Genomic DNA, 21363 nt, shown 5'->3' with positions numbered 1-21363 from the left:
CCACTCTCAGATCTGCTGCTCGACAAGGCAGCGCGTGGTGATGCCTCTGCTCCAGACATTGTAGCAGATGTTCAGCAATGGCCGGACTCAGAGCAGTTATATTTTACAGAGTCATTTACCGGAGAAGTAATTGAAAATTTTAGGAAACATTCCACAGACTTAAAGCCTGTTGATATAAAAAGTGATCATAAACATTCACCTTTGGTACCATTTCATTTGAAAGAAAACACTTCACTAACTGTAACTCCATCAATGTGGTGTATGCCATTTTTTGCCCCTGCAAATTGATATATGTTGGACAGACCAGTCAGAAGGTCAAGCTACGCATCGGACAACACCGCAGTAGGATCCGGTGCAACACCCCAAATGCCCCTCTTGTTGAACATTTCAAAGAAAAAGGCCACAATGAAAATGACCTAACATGGACAATCATTACCATGGTGAAACCACCACCGAGAGGAGCGGACGTCACCCAATTACTCAACAAGGAGGAACTTCACTGGATACTGCGAACTAACAGCATCCATACAGGCCTCAATCGCCTCGAAGATTGGACATCTCTCCTGTGATCATTCAAACTGTACTGTATATCTGACTTCCTCCTAGGTTTCGAGATGTTTCTTAAATGATTCTTGAGTGAATCTTGTACATATGCAAATTTGTTTATATTGCACAATGTTTACTTTTCACTTTTTTCACTCCACTCCCACACCATTCAAGCATGGCCGCCAGTTTCACTACTATTAGTCCTTTTCTTATTTCTAAATCACCCCCACACCTTTCCAGCATGGCCGCCGTTCTCACAACGATTAGTCCCTTTTTCATTTCGCATACTCACTTCATCTAGCTCTCAGGCACGAGCCCGCTAGCGATCCCCGCCATCCTGTATCCTGCTTATACGAGGAGCAGCCAAACCAGGAAGTAAGTAACAGTAGAAAGCTCGGCTCGACTTTTCCTAACCCCGCGTGGACCATAACTTATACAATCCCTACTTTTTCCTTCTTAGTGAGACGCGGTTGGTCCGGTCTCGTATTTAGAGGCTCCCTTGCCCTGGTTTGGTAACTATTTTATGCGTTTCCGTTAACCACCGCACCAGTTTAATAATTTTGTAAAATACTCACCTTTGTATCTCCCGCTTTCTCGGCAGGTTCTCATTGTGCTCCCAAAATTTTCTATCCGCCTACTTGCTTTAAACCTAAGAAGCATAGGCACTGCCTAAACAGCCTACTTGCTTTGAACCTAAAAAAGCATGGGCACTGCTTAGCAGAAAACTTTGTGGACCTCAAATTTGGTAAACACACATATATATTTTTTTCATGCTACCCCTGACCACTTAGAGCTAGACGTCAAAGCACATTGCCCATAACCACCAAACACTTCGCCGCTTACAATGCGCGCCACTCGTTCTTAAACCTTGCATGGTCCAAGACTAAATACATTGAATGATGCGCGCCACTCGCCTTTTTTTTTTAAAAAACCCCACACGGCCCAACACTGAGCTCCCTGAATGTTTTTAAATTTCATGCGTCGCCCCCCACAAACTTGTCACTGCGTCGGATTTTAAATGTGGTCACTATATGCTGCATGGAAATAAAAGCCAGTCACACTACCACGTTTTAACTCACAAAAATATTGCTCTATATAAAGAATGCCAAAAAAGTCACAATATAGCTCACAAAGGCACAGATGATCACCGGTCAGACCTAAATACATGCCTAGTTGCTTTGGTGTTATTGATCATTGTTTATGTTTTGTCTCGCCTCTTTTGTTTCCCCAATATAACTGTGTGTACGCATATAGGCCCTAAAAAACTGTTATGCTTCCAAGACAAACTAATTATTTTTTGTCCTGAAGATGATGCCATGTATCTGAGTGTAGGCATCGAAACGCCGTCGACAAAGTAGCATCATATGTACCCTACAAATAGTAACATGTTTACAATGATGCTCTGCACTTCATAATTGTCTGTTTACTGAGATACTAGCACAGACTGCCCTTGTTGCGTAAAGTTTACCCCCCTGTTTTGTCTTGTCCCCTGTGGGTTACTGGTTGTACCCACCTTGTAAAAAAATCCTTTTATGTTTTCAATATCTCTTACAATAAAAACCTGTCCTGTAGGACAAAGGTCATACCAACTATTGAGTGTATGTCTATCAATTCTGCCCTATCCCTGAACTACTAGGGACCACTGTCTTTTGAAATACATAAACAATTGAGTGACAGTCTTTTTCTCCCTTCCTAGATGGCCGATTTAATTAGACGTGTGTTTAAACTACGAACTGATGCGTTCCATTTGTGGGAGGAGAAAAAGGCCGCTGCTGCAGCTGAACAAACAGCTCAGACCCCCATGCCACAGGAGGAAGTTCCAGGGACAGATAAGGATACTGTATTTCATGGGAAATCAATGTTTGAAGCTACACTTTTATCATGGCGCTTAAAGCTGCCTTGTGCAAAAACAACAGTTGAGGGACAGAATGCAGAACAATGTCACACATTCACCCCAGTACAGAGATCTGGGCCTAGATCCATCGTTCTTTTGCTCACCATGCCATTCCAGTTTGAACCCAGCCATATGCAAATCAGTCTTGACGCTGTGCCTCATGGGAACAGTCCAGCCCAAACTGCAAAGCCAGGCCCTCCCAGGACTGGAAACAAGCATCCTAGGACCGGTCGGGGTTTCACCCCTCTTCAGCCAGGATAGCTTGATTCCAGTGGCATGGAGAGCACAGAACTCACATCTGGGAATACCCATTCCACTCAGGGTGACAAATGCAAAAACAACAGTTGATGGACAGAATGCAGAACAATCTCATACATTCACCCCATTACAGAGATCCGGGCCTAAATGCATCGTTTTTGCTCACCATGCCATTCCAGTTTGAACCCAGACATATGCAAATCCGTCTTGACCCTGTGCCTCATGGGAACAGTCCAGCCCAAACTGCCAAGCCAGCTCCTTCCTGGACTGGAAACAAGCATCCTAGGACCAGTTTCGGGGTTTCACCCCTCTTCAGCAAGGATAGTTTGATTCCAGTGGGATGGAGAGCACAGGACCCACGTCTGGGCATACCCGTACCACTCAGGGTGACAAATGCAAAAACAACAGTTGATGGACAGAATGCAGAACAATGTCATACATTCGCCCCAGTACAGAGATCTGGGCCTCAATCCATCGTTTTTTTGCTCTCCATGCCATTCCAGTTTGAACCCACCTATATGTAAATAAGTCTAGAACCTGTGCCTCATGGGAACAGTCCAACCCAAACTGTCAAGCCAGGTCCTCCCTGGACTGTAAACAAGTATCCTAGGACCGGTTTCGGGGTTTCACCCCTGTTCAGCCAGGATAGCTTGATTCCAGTGGCATGGAGAGCACGGGACCCACATCTGGGCATACCCGAAACACTCGGGGAGACAGATGCAAAAGTAAAAGTTGATGGACAGAATGCGCAACAATGTCATACATTAATCTCAGTACAGAGATCCGGACCTGCAGAACACCACCGAAGATGGCCTCAACGAAAATAAAAAATGTGCATCATCTGTCTCCTGGTGAGGCAGCACTGGTATGTGTTGGACTTAATGAGCATAATGGAAGGGTGTGTATGCGCCAACATAGGTACAGCATGTTGTATCTTCATCCCCATGAAAGACCTATACAGTTGCACACTGTCAATAGCCATCCAAACACTGCACAACCTACAGCAGGTCATGATTAAAGAAGGAGGTGCCCCAAACATAGAATTGTTCACAGGTTTGTTTACCTGCGTACCAAGGAGGATCGCAGACTTATGCAAAGCCTTGTTACCAGTGGTTGTAATCTTACTCTTGCTGTGATGCAACCTTCAACTAATATGTGCCTGTGTGAAGAAGGCTACCCAGAAAACAGGGGGAATTCACCTGATTAGGACAGCCAATGCCAGGGGACACGATCGTACCTCAAGACAGAAAGAGAAACCGTCCATGCTCAAGACACTCTGATTCTGATTAATTTATAGAAAGATTCTGATTAATTTATAGAAAGATCCCGCTCTTAGGAGTCCAGCACACCACAGAACAACTGTTGCCTACGCTACCTAAATTCACTTTAACCAATTAACATAACACAGCCGCCCTCTGTTCACCCCTAGCACTTCAAGTGATGGAGACACCAGATGCCAGATGTACGACCCTGACAATTTGTGACTCGCGAATTGCGCTTGATTGCGAGTTGCAATTTGAGATTCGGAAAATACCATGTACAACAGTGTCTGAGACACTGTCAGCGATTCCCAATGGGGTTGCAAATTGCATGCCTCATGAATATTCATGAGGTGCTCGTAATTTGCAACCCCATTGGGAATGGCTGGCCCTCCCAGGGATGGTGGCCTGCAAGGTTCAGCAGACCTCCATGTCTGGGACTGCTTTTAAATAAAGCAGTTTTTTTTTAAAGCAGCCCGTTTTCCCTAAAGGAAAAGGGGATGCATATCAGAAAAAAAGAAAAATTTTTGTTTCTTTTTTTAAGGGCAGGTGGTGGTCCCTGGGACCCCTAAAATTTGTTACCCCTACATTTGCAAACGGGACCCCTTCCCTTCATTTATTAAAGGCAGGGAGTGGCCCCTGGGAACCTTCAAAAATATTTTCCCCCGCATTTGCAAAGGGGACCCCTTCCCGTTTGTGAATGGCTTACCACGCAGCCACCTGGACCACCTCAGAATGTGACTTTCAGTTGGTATTTATGGTCCCTTCTATCAGAGTGGGATTAAGCATGTAAACACACAATTTTTTATGACCCACTGTACCAGTATTTCCTGCCCAAAGTGGGACAAGCTTCACTTTATCGCACCGGGTGTACAGTATAAAGCATGCCATGTACCTAATGCAAAGGAAATTTCAGCAAGCAGCTGTAGGAGATGTGGCTGCTGTTCCTGATCATTATTGTTTAATTGCATTTAAACTGTTACTGATTGCCAAGCCTCGCTGTACTCTTTTTTGATAATCAGAACCTGCTTCAACACAGCAATGGTTACAACATTCCACATTATCTGCAGTTAACCCCTTGCATGCTCATGACGAGCTGAGCTCGCCATGAGGCACAGTGGAGCTGTGCCCATGACGAGCTGAGCTCTTCATGACTGCCGCTGCCGGCCACGCGGGGGTAATTCCCCGCCTGTGCGGGCATTCTAAAGGAGTGGGCGGAGTCATGATGAGCTCAGCTCGTCATAAGCACAGCTCCACCACGGGGGAATTAGCCCTGCGTGGAAGGGGTTAAGGAACATCCAGATTTCCTTTCTGATGACATGGATTTACAAGATTTCTTGTTGGGTCCTAGGTCACCACATGCTAAAAGATTCATCTACACCACTTACAATGAACTGTGGACGCAGCTGAAAGCTTAAGATTAAAATAAATTGACAGGATTATTTTGGAAAATGCATTGGCTGTTGTGGACAATGGCATGACAGCATGGCCAAATCATATATAATCTTTAAATAATATTGTATCTTATGCATTTTATGTTACACCTAATGGCACTTCTCTCTTACAGCATGGACAAAGTCAACTGAGAACGATTATGGAATTGAGTGGAAATTGTAGGTTTTAAAATCAAACCGTGTGCCTTCGAAATGTCTAAACTCAACAGAATTGTATTTGCCTTAAAATTTAACACACACACAAAGACTGATGCAAAAAAAAAGATGGAGGCTAACCATTCTACACAGGCTGGCTTTGTGATCCATCTTAGTCAGGTATGGCAGTTTAGGCTAACCCAAGGTATCTGGCAAAGGGTACTCCCACTATGCTAGCAATCGTATAGATAGTGTTAGGTAGGAGTAGAATAATATAATCATATAACCACACAGTAATGTTATAACGGTGAACTTGTTGCACTGATTCCGTTGGTAAAGCAGAACTGTTTGTTAGGACAACAGGACATCAGAGTTTAGGGACTGAGTCTCTCTACAACGTCCGTACTTGTCGGCCCAATCCTGGCAGCACACAGTGCCTAACCTGAACGCCTAATCTTTCCAGAGTGACAGGTGATTTCAGCAAGCTCAAACGCGACCCTCTATCCCCAAGGGCCCTGTGGCAACGGATCCTCCCCTTTTGTTACTCACTTACTCACTCATGCATGCCCATTCTAAACACAAGAAAGACACAATAAATGTTTAAAATACATTTATTGGAATGATCATATTCTATTATGAAGCAAATGTGCTGTGTTCATTAGACAGATGCAACTCAAAGTTATTATAATTACTAATCTGATTGTATAGGACCGACATCCCAAGCATGGCAAATTATATATGTGTCTAGTTCTACCCTTAATATGTAAGCAGAGGGATACATTCGCGATCTCTGGGATTGGCCCAAGACCCCATACCTAGTGTAAGTAGTAAGTTGGTCCACATCATGAGTGTAAAGTTAGTTTACGCAGGGCTGCATATCGGGCACTGCTGTCATTCCAGAACAGTCCCCTTTGCTGGATTTCTCCTCTCTGACCCCAAGGGGACGGAACACTGTTTATATCATAAAACTATTGTGCTGGAGTTGCAGTTATGGGACCGTGTTATGTCTAAATGTAAGGAGCTGTTGCTGGACGAGCAAAGAAAACAGTACACTACGTTGTTATATATTCCAAGCACCTTGTGTGAAATATGAAGACGAAATCCCAAGAATAGACCCTGAATAACAAACACGTATTCAATTCAATTCAATTCAGATAATTTATATAGCGCGCTACATACCCAGAGGGTCTCAAGGCGCTTAGGGAGGGGTGGGGAATAATTTGTCGAATATCCAGGTTTTAAGTTGCTTTCTGAATGCTAGGTGGTTTTGAGTGAGGGGAAGGTGAATGGGAAGTGAGTTCCAGGTTTTAGCCGCCAGGTAGGAGAAGGATCTTCCTCCCATGGTGGTTTTGTTGATGCGAGGTACAGCAGCCAGGGCTTGGTTGGAGGAGCGTAGCTGGCGGGAGGGGGTGTAGAAGGAAAGTCGTGTGTTGAGGCATTCGGGTCCAAGTTCGTAAAGTGCTTTGTGTGCGTGGCATAGTCTCAAACTAATACCACAAATGTGTTATATGTGGCTATGCAGAGCGAGCAGAGGAACCCTAAAATGCAAAACTAAGGGAGAACCAAAGTGGACCCAAAAGGGAAAGCATTACATCTTTGTCTTTTATACCATTCTTGCAATGCTGGTTACACTGCTTTGTTTGTTTTGCCTGATAATTGCAACACACTCTTTTTACACAAGAATACGATTGTTTCAATAAATGTTTGAAAAGCCAATTCGTATCTTTCTTGTGTTTACCTTGGGCATGCAAAAGTAAACAACAAAAGGGTGGGTCTGTGTCCATGTTTCCCTTGGGGAGTACAAAAGTGGTCATGTTCGTGGTTGCTGATACCATCTGGTATCCTAGTGAGTTTAGGGGATTCAGATGGGGCACTGGGAGCAAGTTAGGAACCAGGCCAACAATTCCTGATGATACTCGTGAACCAAGTTCCCATATTTTGACACTTATGTTGTCCAGAATACACAGTCCTACTTAATACGTAGGAACCGATAACATTCCCATGGATAGGACGCAGGCAAAAAGGAATTGGGTTTCAAGTCAGTACAAAAGGAAAAGAACATCCTTTCAAGCTCAAAGGGATAACTTGCTACAGGGGTCACACTGAGGGGGCATTCACTAAAGAATTGTCAGGTGACAGACGTGTCCCAGCAGCACCCATTATAGTGAGTTGTTAACTTGGGTAATGTGCCCCTGTTGGAAACAATCTAGCAGCAATCACCATTTTGGAAGGGGACACAGATGTCCCTAGGTGCATCCATTTAAATATCATGGGGTCTGTGTTGTTAGTTATCCTCCAAGGGAGGAAGCTCATTACCCTGAAGGATGGAGGTGCTGACAGGACTATGGTTGGGAGGAAAAATACAGAGCATGGGGAGATTCTCCCTGGTGCCGTGTGGCACAGGCTGGCTATCTAGTGGGGATACTATGAAGTACTAGCAAGAGAACTTACTAGCACCGTGCACTTTTCACTGGGTTTCAAAACAAACCCGCATTTTGAGTGCGCTGCATCAGAGAGATCTCAGCTTGATTGGCTCCCAGAAGCAAGGAACAAGCGTAGTATCATCGGGAAAGAACCGTGGACTGGACTATCAGCTGTCTTGTAGATGAGTCAAATTACTTTAAAATAGGTCTTAGACCACGTAAAATGCCAAAGCATGTAGCAGCAACTTTTTTTTGTATGTGAGCAAAAACTAAGGGCGGAGTCCAGCCACACCCCAAAGTTTTTGACTTCTGTTTTGGGTTCTGGGGCTTTACCCAGAGCATTGGGCCACCAGTGATCGCCCCATAGGTCTACGTTTTTTCCAACCAGTAGCATGTCTGTCTTGTTTGCATTTAGTTGCAGACAGTGAGATGTCATCCAGTCTTCCACGGCAATAAGGCCGCTTTTAAACCTGGAGACATTTGGGGCCGATCCTTCAGTTAGGGCAACCACTAGCTGCGTGTTGTCAGCATATGAGACGATGGTGAGGTCCCATTGTCTGGCGACATCAGCTAGCGGCTGAACATAAAGTTTAAACAATGTGGGGCTCAATGCCGAGCCTTGGGGGATGCCCTGCTCAATAAGATGTACCTGAGATAGGAAAGGAGGGGTGGAAACACAAAAGGACCTCTCGGTCAGAAAGGATCTGAACCAAGCAAGGGCCAGATCAGTGATCCCTGCCTCCTCAAGACGGTGGAGCAGAACCTTGTGGGATACAGTGTCAAAGGCGGCACTGAGATCTAACAGGATCAGTGCCGCCGTTTGACCATGGTCAAGGATAATCCGCAGGTGTTCCGTCATGGCCAAGAGAGTGATGTCCTTACTATGACCGGCGCGGAAACCATGTTGCGTTTCGTCCAGAATGTTATTGGAGCTCAGGACGTTGGTGAGTATAATATTAACATGTGATTCTGCCACCTTCGCTACCCAGGGAAGAAAAGAGATAGGCCTGAAATTTTCAGGCTTCATAGGGTCTAAATTAGGTTTTTTAAAGATGGGAGAGACCCACGACTATTTCCATTTCACCTGAACAATTGCGGATGAGAAAGAGGCATTAATCAGCTGGTGTAGCGGGGCCATACAGGGCAGAGAGGATTCTCTGAAATGAGCAGGTTTGAGTGGGTCGGCCAGAGAGCCGGACTTAATTTTCACAGTCAATTTGCTAAATTCTTCCCAGGAAATCTCGGGGATAGCCGTCAGATTAGAGGCTAGGGCTGGTCTAATGAAAAGACATGGACCGGGCATAGTCATGGAAGGAAAATATTGATAAATAGCCTGTATTTTCTCCACGAAGAAGGAGGCCAATTCTTCACATTGGGGTTCTGACGTAGGAATAGGCGCTGGAGATTTTTTGGCACTGAGATCTTTGAGAATTTTGAAGATGACTTTAGCGGGGTTGGAGCTCAATTTAATCTCAGAAGCATAGCACTCCGCTCCAGCCCCTCATACAGCTCTATGATACGTTTTAAGTTCGGCTAGATAGAAAGCTTTTTTCCAGGAGTATAGTCTTTCCTCCACTCGCGCTCATACCTTTTACATGCCTTCTTCAGAGGAGAGGAGTCAAGGTGTCATTATACCAGGGGTTAGAATCCTGCGTGCGACCCTTAATCCAGGTTGCCGGGATAAGAGTGTCAAGAGCCCGGGTGATCCAGGCACAAAATGAATCATATCCTGTCTCAACATTACTAAAAGGGCCTAAAGGGTCCGCTTCTAAAAGTGCGTGGAAATCTTCAAGTCGAAACTTACGCCACAGTCTTTTATATACCGAACGTTGAGTATTGTTGTGTGAAGATGTAGATGTGGGAGTGGTCATTTCGACTAGGAGATGGTCGGACCAGGCCATAGGAGTAGGGGTAGTCGCTGTGGACATCTCAATGTTGGTAAATATGGCCTCTTTTATGTGTAAGGCTTTTAACTATTGGATGGAGCTGAAATGCGGCTAAATCGGCAAGCATAGTGCAAATAGTCTGATCCTGATCCAGATCAAAGTGGAGGTTAAGATCGCCAAAAATGCTAAAATTAGCCTATTCCACAGCAAATGCTCTAACTGTCTCTAAGAGAGCATTGTTAAAACCGGAGGCAGGTCTGGGAGGCCTATATATTAATAGACCGGAAAGGGTAAAATGAGTGCTCACAGAGATACTAAAGTGAGCACATTCACCTCCCTCCATATTAACTTTATCAAAAAGACAGGAGTAGCTAGACCTGGTAATCACAGCAATACCGCCTCCCCTAGTCGCTCTGTTCACCAAAGAAATCGAGTATTCAGGGGGTAGCGCCAGATTCAGTGCATTCGTCATATCATCACTAAGCCAAGTCTCGGTCAGAAAGAAAATATCAGGAGTTTCATCAATGATAAGGTCGTATATTTCTGCATGGTGTTTAGCTAATGACCAAACATTTAACAGCAGTATTTTTAGCCCATGTTGAGGGGGGTATGACAGGAGATACGGATAAAGGCATAGGTTTAGAAAGTACAAACGTGCCGCGCGGACAGCATGACGGGCCACTCAAGGGATGAAGTGGGGGAAAGCTACAATGGTGAGATGAAGAACGCAGATTTAATAAAACCTCTCTGGAGTAAAGACAGCTACCTGGCAGATTTTGGCCAGCATTTCTGGCGAGAGGCGACATACTGGCGGGGACGGGTGCAGACGGGCTTGCCTTTGGCGCACCATTCGGCACACCGCCGGCACACCCGCTGCACGCGTCCGCTGCGGGCACGCGCCATATTGGATTAAAATAGTTGTCAGGGGGGGTGTAGCAACTAGAGCGCCAACCAAAATGGCGTGCTACCGGTAGTGAGTGGTTCCGGTCTTTGCTCTTGTCTATGCCCTCCACATAAATCAGCCACAGGGCTGCGGTGGACCGGGGCGCAAGAGTGTGTAATAAGTCAGGTAGGTGTTCAGGGTTATTCAAGCTTTTTTAAAAACAATGACGAAATAAAATAGATCTTCCCTCCACCCACTGAACCTGAAGCCTAAATGCAGGAAATAGCCTTAGCGATGTTTCCCAGAGTCAGCAGGATTGGAAAACTGCACAAACAGTATGCCCGCGCCGTCTCTTAGCTTTAATTAGGAAATGCAGCGTGCAGCAAGCAGAGCGCCGACCAAAATGGCGCGCTACCGGAAGTGAGTGGTTCCGGTCTTTGCTCTTGTCTATGCCCTCCACATCAATGAGCCACAAGGCTGCGCTGGACCGGGGCGCAAGAGTGTGTAATAAGTCAGGTAGGTGTTCAGGGTTATTCAAGATTTTTTTAAAACAATGACGAAATAAAATAGATCTTGCCTCCACCCACTGAACCTGAAGCCTGAAGCCTAAATGCAGGAAATAGCCTTAGCGATGTTTCCCTCTGTCAGCAGGATCGGAAAACTGCACAAAATGCAAAATGAATGGATGGTTGGGCGTGAAACAAGGTGAAATGATGTGATTGACCCTGGTTAAGTACCAGGACCAGAAGCCTTCTCATGGATACATCTACGGTTGCTTTGACAGTCAGATCAAGCTTGATGTTTTTGTCATTAAATTAGGCTGAGATTGTCTTTGCGACAGTATCTCTGTAAATGTCCAAAATTTCGAAGTACGAGTACTGCAGTCACACCTTGTTGAGTTCTTTCACAAGTGCACTGGAAGATAAACCTTCCGCTCACTAGCCCCGAGTCTGCCTGGGGTAAACTTTGGCTGTTTTTAGTCTCTTGGTAAAGAGTATGGGATCACTGGAGCCTAGATGTGTATTCCACGTAGTATTTCCAGACATCAAGTAGACAACCAGAGAGGATACAGCAGGCTCCTATCTGATGAAGGTGACCTTCACAAGGACCGAGTCCCGTGTGGGGAAATAAAACCATTTATTTTTCTCCTCAGATGTTCACGAACCAAACGAGGTTCAATTTGGGTCACAGATTGAAGCATTCAGCACTGGGTATCCTCAAAATATTTGGAAGCATTAAAGTGAACTAGCCAACCTATGTCTTTTCCTGTTAACGATAAAGTGAATGATCAGAAGCCAGTAGACCCAAAGAAAAATGCAGGAGAAAGATTGGAAAAGGCTTGTTTTGACTTTGATAATATAGAGATATAGGTCTGTGCAACAGAAAGAATGGACATCAGAACGAATCTAGACTTGAGATTATCATTGACTCCAGCACTTTCAACCTCCATGGAGACTAGCACTTTCATCTAGAGGACCGTATTGATTCCAATTCAAATTCCCTCCTCAAATGCCTTGGGACCCTCGGCCGTACTCAGCACATCACCAGACTCACCCACACAGCTGAACACTTCCTGGACCCTAACTTCTCCACACTAAATAACATCTGAGTCTACAAACAAACACCTATCACCTGAACTGAAACACCCTTTAAAGGTTCAAGCTCAGCACCCTGAATCACAGGAGATTCACCACCTCTGGGTAGGCAGCCGCTGCTGGAAGAACATCTCAGAAAAGGACTGGGCTTCTGCCCACAACACACGTCACCTCAAGCATACCAGCAACCTAACGGAAGACATCAAGAACTTCAAAGACTGGATCACCACCTGCACCAACAACCTGGACCCCCTCAAGCATACCAGCAACCTAACGGAAGACATCAAGAACTTCAAAGACTGGATCACCACCTGCACCAACAACCAGGACCCCCTCAAGCATACCAGCAACCTAACGGAAGACATCAAGAACTTCAATGACTGGATCACCTCCTGCACCAACACCCTGAAACTCCTCAAGCATACCAGCAACTTAACGGAAGACATCAAGAACTTCAACGACTGGATCACCACCTGCACCAACAACCTGGCACCCCTCATGCATACCAGCAGCCTAACGGAAGACATCAAGAACTTCAATGACTGGATCACCACCTGCACCGACACCCTAGCCCCCTTCAAGCATACCAGCAACTTAACAGAAGATATCAAGAACTTCAATGACTAGATCACCACCTACACCACCACCGTGCCCCTCTCAAGTATACCAGCAGCCTAACGGAAGACATCAAGAACTTCAGTGAATGGATCACCACCTGCACCGACACCCTAGCCCCCTTCAAGCATACCATCAACTTAACGGAAGATATCAAGAACTTCTATGACTGGATCACCACCTGCACCAACACCCTGGCCCCCTCAAGCATATCAGCAGCAACCTAACAGAAGACATCAAGAACTTCAAATAATGTATCACCACCAGCGCCAACACCCTGGACCCCCTCAGGCACAGAAGCAACCTAACGGAAGACATCAAGAACTTCAATGACTGGCTCACCACCTGCACCAACAACCTGCCTCCCTCAAGCGAACCAGCAGCCTAACGGAAGACATTAAGAACTTCAATGAATGGATCACCACCTGCACCCCCTCAAGCATACCAGCAGCCTAACAGAAGACGTCAAGAACTTCAATTAATCTCTCACCACCTGCATCAACACCGTGGACCCCTCAAGCATACCAGCAGCCTAACAAAAGACGTCAAGTGCGTCAATGAATGGATCACCACCTGCAACCCCCTCAAGCATAGCAACACAAAAATAAAATCAAGATAAAAAAGCATGCCAGCTGGTACACAGAAGAACTCAGGGTGGTGATGCAGCAGTATAAGCAACTCTAAAGCAAGTTGAGAATGAGCAAAGACACAGCAGACAACAACGTCTTCAAATCTGCCCTGACAGTCGTCCACCAGCATGTCTGAAATGCCACGTGAACATCCCACAACAACCGCATTGAAGTCAGCAACAACCTCCCTTACAAAACCCATTGAAGCAATCTCTAACTTATTTTGGAGGAAGATTATATCCACGTACGCAACTTCAATCTTCAACCTGACTCCAGTGACCTCGCAGCCAGTCTTCCAATCTCAGCTGAAGAATGGACCTTGACCATGTGGAACGGCATCACCGCAAACGAGACTGACGCAACCATGAAGACCCTCAGCTCCGGGGCCCCCTAGACCCATGCCCCCACCACACTTTCAACAAAGGTCTAACCACCATCAGTGAAGTCCTCACTCCCATCCTGAATGACTCCATCAATGTGGTCCTCTTCCCAGAAACCTGGAGGCAGGCATCTGTCACAGCCCTAGAGAGGAAACCCTCCGAGGATCTTAACAAACTCTCCAACTACGGACTAATAATCACCCTCCTACCATACATGGCCAAAGTCCTAGAGAAAACAATCAATAAGTGTCTGACCAGCAACCTCATCAACCACCAGTTTTTCAAGGCCACCCTATCTCGATGCCGCCCAACCAGAGCACAGAAACAGCACCCATTGAACCTACCTATGCCATTTGCATGATCCAGGACAGAGGAGAGGGTAAGGCTGTCATCCTATTGAACCTCATGGCGGTGTGTCACATGGTACCACATCTCATCCTCATCTGGCGCCTTCACAAGATCGAGATTCAAGAATCTGCATGCAATTGATCTACTCTTTCCAGATAAAAAGAACTCTGGCATTCAACATGACGTCATACTCCTTGTAAACCAGAAATCTCATCTGCGGAGCACCTCAAGGTTCACTCCTCAGCAGAACACTGTTCAACACTTAAATAACCCCACTGACTAACATCATTCATACCCAGTACATCAACATCCTTTTCTACAGTGACAACACACAACTAATAGTGACACTCTTGGGCAAAAACTACAACACAAGAAACAAGTTCACTACCTGCATTACGGAAGTAGAAACCAACACTGACAAGACAGAAGTGTTGATCTTTGGAAACAACACCTGCCCATGGGACTCCACCTGAAGGCCATCCAACCTAGGACCTACTTCCAATCCCAACTCGCCTGCCAGCAGCCTAGGGATCATCATCTACAAAAAGCTTAACTTGTTCGCCCAGGTCTATGACGTCACTGCTTCCACACCCTGCAAAAAAATGTATAATGGCTCACGCAGAAGACCGCCATCTACGCACACATCACCAGTAGTTTCAACTATGTGAACACTCTCCGTGTAAGAATCATCAATCAGCTCACCAGACAGCTGCAAACCAACCAAAATGCAGCAACCAGACGTATCCACAACCTCCCACTCAGAACACATTTCAGAGCTGCTTAGCTCCAGATATATAAGCGGCCACATTTCAAGGCACTAACCAACAAATCCCTGCCTACATTCACAACTGCATCTCCTTCCATCAACCCCCTATGCACCTATGTTCAGCCGGACTCATACTCAGACACAGCCCACGCATACACAGAAACGGATCCGGAGGCCAACTCTTCTCATACATCACTCCTAACGCGTAGAACGACTTCCCTCAACACATCAGAGCCTCCTCCTCACTTCTTGAGCTAACCAAGAAGCTGATGCCCTGGTTCTTTGAATGACTCCTCCCTCTAGGCTAGACTTACACACCTGCACAGCACCAGGATACCTCTCGGGTGATAATGCGTTCTACAAATACACTTAACAAACGATTATGCATATCCCAATTATTTTCCCCAGTCAAGGTTCCATATACACAGATTAAGTCTTCAGTGAAGGTCTCCACAAAGTGAAGTGCAGTGTAGTGGTTTCCTCTTCTGTTAGCACTGCATACAGTGTGAGTATGTGAGACGGAGACTCGGACCCTCCTACCCCGCGAACGCCCCCACACAACTGTGTCACCTTCCTTCCCGCCGGGACTGCAGCCCCACGAACGCTTCCCCATGATAATAACGAGCATAGGAGCTGCAACCATGTCCAACGGAACTCCGCCTTCCTCTCTCTTGCAGGAGCCAATCAGAGACCTTCGATCACAGGAAGTACAACCCTCTAACCCCGGAAGTCCCACCCCCGTGGCAGCGTCAGAACAGGGAAAAGCTGAGACTTGGCAGAAGACCGACGTTGGAGTATCGTGGCAGGACACTCGAACTGGAGCTGGAGAAGGAGACGAGGCGACCAAAGAAGACGTGTGGACGGAGGATTGGTGGACACCCGAGGAGGTGGCTGAAGAGCGGCCGTGACTCAGCGGAGAGTCACGGCGGACCGTGTGAGTACCGTAATTCCACCTCAGAGCTCGCTAGGTGCTCATTGTAGATACTGTGTAAATATCTTCTCCCATAGGCACAAACATACTCTTAGTCTCACTGCATATTAGTTTTATAGCACTTCACTGTGTGGAAACTCTTCCCCTCACGACCTCACTCGACTCGCTCTCGTCCCCTACCTCCCTTCTGGATACCGCCCCCCCCTTCCTCACGGTCATTCCTTTCTCTCCCTCACTACCCGGGTGACGGTGGAAGTATTGTATAGAGATCCCGGCCAGACTAACAGGTCTCTTGTGTCTCTTATTGCCCTCCGAGGTTCCTCCGCGACGCCGGACCCGCCAGACGAACCTGAAGAAAGGAACTGGACCCAAGCCCTGAAGCAGACCTCGGACCCCTTATCTGGACTTTGTTCTTTTATCCCCGCATCTTGCTTTATACCTTGAATCCGAATAAACAACAACATCGCCCACTATATCCGGCCTCCTTGCCTGCTTTTCCAGCCTGCAGTACGCCCACCATCACAGAGTACAATGCAGTGCAATGGTCACAGACACCCGCATTTATTTAAACCCCCTCAGAGTGCCAGACATAAAAGATACAGTGTGTGAAAGTTTCCACAAAAAGTAAATACCTCTCACAGTGTGGGGAATAATCAGTGTAGAGCACACATATTTCTTAAACTCTAAACACACTCACTGCACTTCATATGACTAAATAGTGAGGAATCTGTACACGCTGCAGTGCATCTTACTGCACTATGAGGAATCTGTACACGCTGCAGTGCATCTTACTGCACTATGAGGAATCTGTACATGCTGCAGTGCACCTTACTGCACTATGAGGAATCTGTACACGCTGCAGTGCACCTTACTGCACTATGAGGAATCTATGCACTGCACTGCCATATACTGCACTGTGAAAAATCTGTGCACCTTGCACTTTGCTGCACTATGAGAAATCTGCCCACACTGCACTGCATCTTACTGAACTATGAGGAATCTGTACACACCGCAGTGCATCCTATTGCACTATGAGAGATCTGTATCACTGCACCTTACTGCACTATGAGAAATCTGTGTCACTGCACTTCATCTTACTAAATTGCAGTGCTGTGGTACAGATTTTTCAGTGCAGTAAGATGCAGTGGAGCATGCACAGATTTCTCATAGTGCAGTAAGATGCAGTGCATTGTGCACAGATTTGTCCCAGTGCAGTAAGATGCAAAGCACCTTGCACAGATGTTAACACAAATGATGATCACAAACACCCACAGGGCCAAAATGAAAGCCTCCCCTCCTCTACCCTCCCCCAACCCACCCCATAGAGGAGCCGGCTCCTGGCAGGGATTTCCCCAGGATTATACCGTCTATTTCTACAAACACAGCAGAAGGTGCTGACAATTTCCTACCTGAGTAGAAACCTGTGCAGACATTTACAGGCTCTCTCCACGTCCTAGGGCGGGGGCGGGGCAGGTGCACATCTGCGGTCTGGGGGGGTCTGTGAGGGTCTCATGATGAGATAACTATACAGAAAGCCAGGGCGTCCTTCCTCCTCTGCAGCAGACTGGGAACAGACAAAGAGGCCGGAGGGATGTCAGCATCCGGTGCTGGTGCTGTCTCTGCCACCGCTGACCTGGAAAAGGAAACTCTTTCCTTTCATACAACGTGCTCAGTGGTTTCCTCAGAAAGCGAGGCGCGCCCTCTGGTGGCCACTAACAGAACCTCCATTCCCAGTCCCCAGGAGTGAACACATTTCACAGGATCAAACATTTTGTGGCAGGAAAGACCTGGGTTTTAGATACCACAGATATGTTTTTAAGACACACACAGTCCAAGATACAGGGTCTCACTCTTGGTTGCTGCTGTAAAAAAATATTTACAGCTTTACTTCACATCTACAAACCACTGATGCAGAGGACTAAAGAGTATTTACAGGAAGCTGTCAACTGGAAGAGAGACTTTGTATTTCATTAAATATATGAGAAAATGTGTTAGATGTGCAAATAAACTGGACAGCTTATTTCTTTTTTCTTTTTTTTTTAAACTCTTTATTGGGTTTTTCAAATGCACAGCAGGGTATATAGCAATGTAAATAGAGAAAAATGCCATGATGTTTTATCCACCAGATCAAATTCAGTTTGGCATAAGGCATGCTTTAATGCGGAAATTAAAAGAACAGCCTGTTGGATTCGCTACGGCAGTGCCAACACGTAAGTGTATTGTTTTGGTTGTGTTTGCTGGCTCTGCCTTCAGCCCGTACACACTTTTCATTGATGACTAGACATGTGTCAGACGTTGGACTCTGCAGGTGCACAAGGCCAGGTTATTTCAAGACAGCTCAAGTCACTATTCTTTCATTTAGCCACTTCGCCTCCTTATCTCACTTTCAGGACCTATTGCAGCAGGAGACAGCTCAGCGCCAGCCTCTGGTGCCTCTCCACCCCCATCCTGCAGGCTTGAGCAGAGCACACTATGACTCTGCTGTGCTTTTTATGCTGTCACCTCAGGTAGGGTTGACCCCTTTCCACAAGATAAATACCGACCCGTTGTTGTTGTTTTAAGAGTCTGAAAGGCCCGGGTATGATACTAAATGGGACTTTAAACAAAATCATATGTATAAATTTGTAACATCACTTTTCTGCCTTAGTTTTCTCTTAATTATTATTCAGGGTATCGTACTCCGTTATCCAAGGTGCATCAGGGTATTCAATATGTCCTTGTGCTGTAAGGACACCGGTCTTAAGCCATTTTCCCCTCTCCTTACACACTTCACAATCCACACACAAGCCATGATCTGATCATCCATACAGGAACGCCAAAAATTCTCCCTCACCCGTTTTTTCCTAAAGTGTGCCCTAAGTGCCCCTCACGATAATGTTTTAGCACCTCAAACCCTCAGGTGGTACAAACTTGTAATTTCTCATTAGAACTTTTGTGTCTCTCAGAGTTAGTTCATCCAGAATCTTAACAAGTGGTCTCACAGAAGGGCCAACCATGCTCTCCCTAAGCTCGCCATGCACTACTATTTGTTCAACACTCTTCAAGACTATGTCCCAATCCATGCACGAACGCCCAAGGCGTTAAGCGGGCCATGTCCTGCCGGTGCTCACCGGCAGTCCTAAAAAGCAGGTACTAAGATGGGCTCCCCATTTTTGACTTTACCCAAAGGGTGAAAAAAAAAATCTTGACTCTGCATCAGTGCCATCCTTCACTGCCTTTAATGTAACTTCAAAGAGCCTCGTTTTAGTTCTATCACAATCTCATTTCAGAACGGAAGTATTTTCAATATTATATACAACAAAGCCATAGTTGTTGCTTATTTATCTTATGCAAATAACAACCAATGACAAAGCCGATAGTCCAAGTTTGTTGTAGGTGTAATCTTCTGTGCTGTATTATGTATGTGAATGCAATGACAGAAGCAGAAAAATATTTGTCTGGTGGCACACTATGCTAAGCATAGGTTTTTAGCTTAGATGTTTTAAGCCACGCCCTTAATACCATCGGCCACACCCCTTTGAGAGACCCTCCCCCAGTTTTCATCCCACTTGACTTCCTGAGAACCCAATTCATCAGCACAGACCCAGCTACTGCAACATTCTTCCACATCGCACAAATGAAACCAAAGCCCCTTCCTGATCCCAGGCAGACCCACTGTCACCGTTTTCCCCGGGACACTCCAAAGACATACAAGAAGGCAGTCAGCGTGCACGTTCTTCCATGTTGATATGTGGGCAACGTTGTAACCATACTCCTAAAGTCTGGAAGCGAGTCTTGCTAGCCTAACTGAGCCCTTACCAGTACCACCAGTGATCAGTGCGTATGCAAAAATGTAAACTCCATAAATAGGTCCTAAAATGCTCGACAGAGCAGGCAGCTGCTAGGGCCTCGAACTCTATAACTGAATAGTTGCTTTCACGTTCCCTCAATCCACAGTTTTTTGCGTACCCATCCACACCTGGGATAATACTGCCCCCAATCCATGCGCACTGGCATCCACCATTAGAAATGTTTTAAGATTAGTGTCAAAAGGTGCAAGAATTCCCGCCTCACAAATGTCTCTCCTTACACAATCAAAATCACTTTGCTGAGCATTGCCCTAACCCAATGAACACACCCCTTCCGCAATAACATTCTAGATTCCTCAGTCTTGTTTGCAAAATTGGGAAAATTAATTGTATAGTATTCGACCAAGCCCATAAATGAACGTAACTGGTCTTGTCAAATAGGTGCAGACTTAATTAAATTTTAGGTTGGATGCCCTGCCCCGAAATCGTATAGCCAAGGTTTTCAATTTCCTCTACAAGGAACTTGCAGTTCTCCTTCCTTAGGGTAGGACCAGCCTCCCTTAGCCTGCCTTAGCCTTAAGATGTTGCTGTGTTCCTCAATGGACTCTCCAAAAACCAGAATATTATCCTGGAAAAACTTTAGGTTTTCCAGATCTCTGAAAACCTCCACCATAATCCTTTGAAGCACGGTTCGATCCCCGGCTCCGACGGCGGGGGTCTGCCCAGCACCATGTGACTCTGGGCAATAGCTTGCTTAATCTTCCCAACGGCCCCCAGCACCTTGACACCTTCAGGTAATTGCTTGCGCATTACAAATACTGGACATTTACAAAAGACACACAATTGATGGCTGGAATGTAGGACAAATCAGAACATTCACCCCCAGTCAAGAGATCTGGGTAAATTCATCATTCATTTGCTCACCATGCCACCCCAGTTTAGACATGGCCATATGAAAATCAGTCTTGACCCTGTGCCTCATGGGAACAGTCCAGCCTGAACTGCCAAATTAGGTCCTCCCTGGACTGGAAATAAACATCCTGGGACCAGTTTCGGGATCTCAACCCCTCATCAGCCAGGCTAACTTGAATCCACAGGTACAGTGAGCCCGGGACCCACTTCTGGGGGCTTACCCACCGCACTTAGGGCGAGAAAGCAAAAGACCAAGCAAAACCCCTTGTGCTAGGGTTAAAAACAGTAAGGAGAAAAAGAGGTACGACAGGAACCATTAGATCAAGTCATCCTCAACTTAAATCGACATGTTTCAGCCTTATGAAAGTATCATGGCTTTCTTCAGGATAGTGAGTGAGCTACTGCTGTAATAGTGAAAAGAAATAACAAGAATGGTAAGTGTTTCAATAACCTGTGTTTGATACTAGACCAGTGATCCAGGGGTAGCAAGATGGTGGATTCACTGGTGGTACCTGTAGGGGAACACAAAACAACATACTGAGCAATGTATGAGTAAGTATACAACTCAATGGGCCCAATTCACAGAATGAACTTAAGACTCAATCCTAAACTTACAACTATTTTGGTATTCACAGATTGAACTTACTACTTTTGGTATTCA

General features: G+C 45.9%; 1 protein-coding gene across 2 annotated transcripts in view; it reads right to left on the bottom strand.

The window, feature by feature from the left end:
* The window catches only part of LOC147663844 (uncharacterized), a 146123-nt gene extending 128602 nt beyond the window's left edge, over positions 1 to 17521 (bottom strand). The window contains exon 1 of one of the 2 annotated variants that reach the window (XR_015305213.1): positions 17412 to 17521. The gene's annotated coding sequence lies outside the window, so the exon portion shown is untranslated. The remainder of the gene's footprint in view (positions 1 to 17411) is intronic. The other variant, XM_086950159.1, reaches the window with a different exon arrangement.
* Positions 17522 to 21363: the final 3842 nt, after the last annotated feature.

Source organism: Lissotriton vulgaris, unplaced genomic scaffold (assembly GCF_964263255.1).
Source record: "Lissotriton vulgaris unplaced genomic scaffold, aLisVul1.2 SCAFFOLD_1285, whole genome shotgun sequence".
Classification (NCBI taxonomy): Eukaryota; Metazoa; Chordata; class Amphibia; order Caudata; family Salamandridae; genus Lissotriton; species Lissotriton vulgaris.
This window is presented reverse-complemented; position numbering and strand designations above follow the sequence as displayed.